The sequence below is a fragment of the Pholis gunnellus genome, assembly GCF_910591455.1.
Source record: "Pholis gunnellus genome assembly, chromosome: 7".
Taxonomy (NCBI): domain Eukaryota; kingdom Metazoa; phylum Chordata; class Actinopteri; order Perciformes; family Pholidae; genus Pholis; species Pholis gunnellus.
The window spans coordinates 1,007,873-1,015,000 of record NC_136533.1 but is presented as its reverse complement, the minus strand read 5'-3'; positions in this window follow the sequence as shown (position 1 = coordinate 1,015,000).

Below are 7,128 nucleotides of genomic sequence, written 5' to 3'. Positions count from 1 at the left end.
CACAGTCTTCCGTCCACGGCTGTCCACTCAGTGAAATCAAAGCTCTTCCACCGTGATATCTTCACACTGATGTGGTCCAGGTCTTCAGTTCGGTCACGTGTTCGTCTGTCCAACAGATTCCAGCTGTCGCACTTCAAACTGTTTTCAGATCTCTGATTCAACGTCAACATCTCGGGTTCAAAGAGCTTCCACTCGTTACACGCAGAGCGTCCTTTCAAAATAAACTTCTGTGTTCACAGGAAACAGTTTCCACTCGTTACACGCAGATCGTCCTTTCAAAATAAACTTCTGTGTTCACAGGAAACAGTTTCCACTCGTTACACGCAGAGTGTCTTTTCAAAATAAACTTCTGTGTTCACAGGAAACAGTTTCCACTCGTTACACGCAGAGTGTCCTTTCAAAATAAACTTCTGTGTTCACAGGAAACAGTTTCCACTCGTTACACGCAGAGTGTCCTTTCAAAATAAACTTCTGTGTTCACAGGAAACAGTTTCCACTCGTTACACGCAGAGTGTCCTTTCAAAATAAACTTCTGTGTTCACAGGAAACAGTTTCCACTCGTTACACGCAGAGCGTCCTTTCAAAATAAACTTCTGTGTTCACAGGAAACAGTTTCCACTCGTTACACGCAGAGCGTCCTTTCAAAATAAACTTCTGTGTTCACAGGAAACAGTTTCCACTCGTTACACGCAGAGTGTCTTTTCAAAATAAACTTCTGTGTTCACAGGAAACAGTTTCCACTCGTTACACGCAGAGCGTCCTTTCAAAATAAACTTCTGTGTTCGCAGGAAACAGTTTCCACTCGTTACACGCAGAGTGTCCTTTCAAAATAAACTTCTGTGTTCACAGGAAACAGTTTCCACTCGTTACACGCAGAGTGTCCTTTCAAAATAAACTTCTGTGTTCACAGGAAACAGTTTCCACTCGTTACACGCAGAGTGTCCTTTCAAAATAAACTTCTGTTCATAGGTTATCAGTACTAACTGTGTATAATAGTTCAAACGTGGTTCTTCCTCCACAGCTGGTGCTAATGAAAGTATTCAGTCTTTATCAGAAGTGTGCACCAGCTGGCTGACCTTCTCCAGTTCATTAACTGCAGAATTTATTCTGATTAAATCATTTTCATTAATAAAACGGATTTATTTTTCCTCCACTAATGACAGCAGCAGGTTCATCAGGCTCCTCTTTTAGCACATGTGACGTGATGCAGAGCTGGATTCAGTCGTCTGATTACTGTAAACAGGACGCATTATCCCTTCATCGGATGTTCTGCTCATTTAAATACTGGCTGGGAATCGTCCGATGGGTTGATTTCATTTGGAAAGAGCTTCCTGTTCAGCAGACTTTGGCTCCACCGTCAATGAAATGATGAAACACGTCGGCCTCACAACACTCAGTGTCTGTCCAGCACTTTGAAATCCATATCAGAGCCCGGGTCCTCGTGGAGGAGCTTCTTTCTTACCTGGAAACCTTTCACAGCCCACTTCAGCGCCTCCACCTACACATGGAGCTCCTGAGCAGCGTTTACTGAGCTGCAGGAAGACGAACTGTTCAAAGTGAAAGTACAGATGAAAAGAAAGAGAGAGAGAGATCTGACAGCAGCCGAGGATCAAAGAGTTCTCCTTTACAAGCCGCACTGAACTCCTCTTACGTTTGGCAGCAACAAGGAGCTCTGAAGGTTTTTACAAAAATAAAGAGCCGGTCTGATACCTCCAGGAGGAATGTCGTGTCTCATGTTTTCAGCATGAAGTCCAGCAGCAGGATCTGTAGTTAACTTCAGGAGGTTCACTTCTTCTGCACGTGGATCTTTAGATATTATTACACAATGAAGAAGAAGTTAGAGTCGTAAAAGTAGCTGAAGAACGGAGCTATGACAGCTGGAGTCTATCTATAAATGTGTTTTCTGCTAAATGAAGGTGTTGCAGATGTATTCTCAGAGTGTCTATGAACATATTTGAGCCTTCGTCCGTCATCGGTTTGTGGACTCATGTTCTGAAGCCTCGAGTTCGGCGATTTGGCCGTCGCCATCTTGTTTTTTATCAACCAGTGAACAGGAAGTGAGCATATCTGGACTGAGGAGGAGTGACGTAGAGACGCCGTATACGTCTCTGGTAGAGACCTGTCAATCACCGTGTAGCCCCGCCCCCTAAAGCATCCCCTGCTTTATGGTCTGTGTGACTCTAAATGGACCATCATTTACTAAATGAACATCATGCTGTATTGAAGAAGACTTGAAACTAGAGATTGAGACCATGAACTCATGTTTACAATGTTTACTGAGGTAATAAATCAAGAGAGAAGTAGAGTCATTTTCTCATAGACTTCTATACAACCAGAGGAGTCGCCCCCTGGTGGACACTAGAGAGAATGCAGTAACGTAATGTAACGAAGGAGAAGAAGCGGTCAGTCTGTGTCCACGTACACGGAACCTTTAGATCGCATCTCTTGACTATTTGAAAACCACCATGAGACCTTTGGCTCATCAGGAACGACAAACATTCCCTCAATTTGGTGTATTTTGCTCAAAGGACTCTCGGCTTCCTGCAGCTTAACGATCATCATCATTAATATCCGCAGAGGTTTCAGGAGGCGTTCAGTCTTAATAACCTTGTTTCAGAGCTGCAGGAAAAGCTCAGATGAAAATGTCTCGGTGTCATCAAGTGTGACCTTTGACCTCCGTTAGAAGTTAAGTGAGGAGAACGTCGGTCCTCCTCCCACAGGAGCCTCATGAATAAACATTTACTCTGAGGAACAAACTCATAATTAACTGGAGTAATCAGCTGAACGGAGAAACCCTGAGCTCCAGAGATAAAGCTGCACCTGCATTACTTCTGTAATTATTCTGTGAAACATTTTAAAATGCATCACGGGTTCTGAAAGACTTCAGACCTCGTTAACCGCTGAACCCTGAAGCCGTTTCAGGCGTCTCGTTGCTTCGTTTCACTCTCTGTGCTTTTGTTTTTCTCTTCCAAATAAAAGTCCTGCTCCTCTATGGAACAGAACCACGATGACTAGAAGTAGAGAACTAGAACACGTCTTCAGTGAGAAAGACGTGCCGTCGGAGTGGTAACAGGTTCAGTTCCAGACTTTCTGCATCACAGGAACAGGTCCTGATGCTGTCCTGCATCACAGGAACAGGTCCTGATGCTGTCCTGCATCACAGGAACAGGTCCTGATGCTGTCCTGCATCACAGGAACAGGTCCTGATGCTGTCCTGCATCACAGGAACAGGTCCTGATGCTGTCCTGCATCACAGGAACAGGAGTCCGGTGCTCTAGAACGGTTGGAGCGCCTCTGAAACCTGTTCCATGAACACCGCCGTGTTAAACCTCCGTGTATTCACAGTCATTTGCCGTTTTCTCCCCGTAGCTCGAGGCTGTTTTTCTATCAGCCTTCGATGCTTTAATACCTCTGTTTACGACCTCTTCTAAATCCTTCAACCCAAATAGAGACGTCACGTTTCACGCTCTGGCCTTTCATCCGACTCATCATGGTTTACGTCTTCAACACTCCAAACGTAGTCTGGAGTGTATTCTTTCAGAATAAGAGTCTGCATCTCCTCCACATCTCTGCAACAAACGGGACGTTGGTCATCCTTCACCTCAACACCACACGGCTAACTCGTAGATCATTAACTGTCCGGTGAATCATTCATGTAGCTGCTGGTTGAGTCACGTTCACGTGGTTCTTGCATCACATGTCGTTTGTCTCATGAGGCATCATCATCTCCTTCATGCTAACGTCCACATGGATCTTCTCTCATCACGGTGTGGAAGCCGTTGCTCTCCAGTCTGTTCCTTTGACTCGCACTGTTCTCTGGTCTAACGTGACTGTTAGGTCCTGGTCTGTCTAGACCCCCGCTCTCCTGTTCTGCGGTCCATGGAGACCCTTCTTTGGTTAACTTCTTCGTAGCGACAGATGATCAAACGTTCTGCTCTCCACATGAATTCAATGACGCTCCTGAAGTGTTTGGAGATATTGTTTTAGCTGAACTTTGAATCGATCTTTATTATTCTCTTGAACAAAAGCATGAACGGAGGCGTTTATTCTCACGAGCTGCTTTATTCTCTGAAACGATGAAGAATCCAGCAGACGAGTGTAACTCAGAGCTCTGCTCACAGACTGGACCTCCTCCACAGAGAGGAGATCAGTGATCAGCGTGAACTCATATCTCACGTTCATGGACGACTCATACAAACCCTGCAGAGACAAGTCGAGTATTAAATGAATTATAGAAACAGCAGCTGATCTCTGTAGAGACTTTAAAACAGCAGAACTCCAGCAGAACTCCAGCAGCTGCTGAATATTAAAGCTGGAACGCTCAGAACTCTGCAGCTCAAAAGGAACTCAGAGTCTAATTTAAAAACAGCCTCTAGAGTCAGAGAATCCTTTCATTCAGCAGGTTCCTTATTTTCTATTTGTGAAGCAATAAATCAAACTCAGGACGTTCGGCGCTCCGAGGTTCCTTTATCTCCACACGCTGAGTACGGAAATATTCAGCACTGACAGGTCGGGAACATTCAACTCACAAATCCAGGTAGAGGCAGAAAAAAGCAAATCTCATTAAAAACATAATAAACGTCAAAGAGACGACGTTTCCCTGGAAACTACAATAAATATATAAATATCCAGAAAAACACGTTTCCTCCAACGAAGAGACGAAGAAAACTACAGAAGAGCTTCAACACGACTGTGTTCAATCAGGAGCAAGTCAAACAGACATCCAGCAGAAAGAACTCTGCATGTAAACACACACGCACACACGCACACACGCACGCGCACACACACACACACACACACGCACACACACACGCGCACACACACACACGCACACGCACACGCACGCGCACGCGCACGCGCACGCACACGCACACGCACACACACGCACACGCACACGCACACGCACACGCACACGCACGTGCACACACACACACGCGCACACACACACTCCTAAACCCTCACGTCGTTCCCTCAGGATGAGTTGTTTGATTGGTGTTGTTGGTTAAAGCTCAGCTTCATGTTCTTTCTGCTCATTCACAGCTGCTCAAATGATGAGTCAGCACAAACTGCTGTCTGATCAAACCAGAAGTGTCACGAGCTTTTCACTTTCCTGTCGTTGCCTGAAGCTAGCTTTCATTTCTGAACCCAACGTGGTTCTCGTAGCTCGTATACTTTATGACCTCGTTGTGCATAAATTACAATCTGACATTAAAACGGACGGAGACGGATCACATGTTAAACCGCTGGATCAGCAGAAGGTCTGAATCTGTGGTAGAAGTAGTGAAGAGGAGCCGGCAGCAGATAGTTCCTGTGATGGAGTGAGTGAGTGAACGCATCAATCAGCAGGAAAACACCAACAACTGCCAAGAAGAGCCGACGGAAACAAACATCATGAAGACTGATCATAGTTCAGCACAGGTGTGTGTGTGTGTGTGTGTGTGTGTGTGTGTGTGTGTGTGTGTGTGTGTGTGTGTGTGTGTGCGCGTGTGTGTGTGCACGTGTGTGTGTGTGTTCATGAGAACGTCCATTGAATTAACATGTTTCAGCTAATTAATGACAGAAACCTCAATCTGTCTCTAACATCACAGACCTGACTTCTTGTGTGCAGACGACGATCAAGCTAATCTCTTCTAAAGGTCAGAACGTCGTCTGGTTTCAGCTTCATGTCTGTAAATTGCCTTCAAAAGGTCGAACGTGACACAACGGAGACGTCTCACAACATCTGTAACACTGTGAATGAATAAACAACACGAGGTTACACGAGACACCAGAGAGAAGACGGTCTGGTTCTATAGAGCTGCTCTTAAAACCAGATGAACTCATGCAGGTTCACCAGAACCTCCTTCAGCTCAGACTCCAGCAGAGACCGGTCCACTGTGGACAGACCCAGATCCTCCAGCAGAGACCGGTCCACCGTGGACAGACCCAGATCCTCCAGCAGAGACCGGTCCACCGTGGACAGACCCAGATCCTCCAGCAGAGACCGGTCCACCGCGGACAGACCCAGATCCTCCAGCAGAGACCGGTCCACCGTGGACAGACCCAGATCCTCCAGCAGAGACCGGTCCACCGCAGACAGACCCAGATCCTCCAGCAGAGACCGGTCCACCGCGGACAGACCCAGATCCTCCAGCAGAGACCGGTCCACCGCGGACAGACCCAGATCCTCCAGCAGAGACCGGTCCACCGTGGACAGACCCAGATCCTCCAGCAGAGACCGGTCCACCGCAGACAGACCCAGATCCTCCAGCAGAGACCGGTCCACCGTGGACAGACCCAGATCCTCCAGCAGAGACCGGTCCACCGTGGACAGACCCAGATCCTCCAGCAGAGACCGGTCCACCGCGGACAGACCCAGATCCTCCAGCAGAGACCGGTCCACCGTGGACAGACCCAGATCCTCCAGCAGAGACCGGTCCACCGCGGACAGACCCAGATCCTCCAGCAGAGACCGGTCCACCGTGGACAGACCCAGATCCTCCAGCAGAGACCGGTCCACCGCGGACAGACCCAGATCCTGAGGGAGGAGGAGAGTTCAGCTCCCGGCAGCAGCAGCAGCGTCTCCTGCTCCTCCTCCTCCTCCTCCTCCTCCTCCTCCTCCTCCTCCTCCTCCAGGAGCAGAGCTTCTCCTCTCTGGGAGTCAACACCGACACCACGCTGCTGGAGACCCAGGACGTGTTGCTGGACCCGCTGGAGGGAAGGGAGAACCAGAACCAGGACTGAGAGGAGCAGACTGTCGGTGCTTTAATACATGCAGGCCTCTGCTGTGTTTCCTCTGCCCCCCCCCCCCCCCCCCCCCTAAAGATAAGAAAACCCAACTGTGCTGGTAGAACAAACAAACCGGACAATTGTTAAATGAGAGAAAATACAGATGAAAAAACAGCTCAAAATATTGGATGAAATCTCTTTAATCCCAGAAGAAGCAAAGACAAACTAATTAAGAGGAAAGATGTTGAAAGAAAAGGCGTTAGAGAGGATCTGAGGGAGGATCTGAGGGAGGATCTGAGGAAGGATCTGAGGAAGGATCTGAGGAAGGATCAGAGCTCCTTTAGACTGAGCGGGGAGGATAAAGAGGCTTCACTGCTGTAATTAATTTCCTGTCTGACGGGAGCGGATTACTTCCTGTCA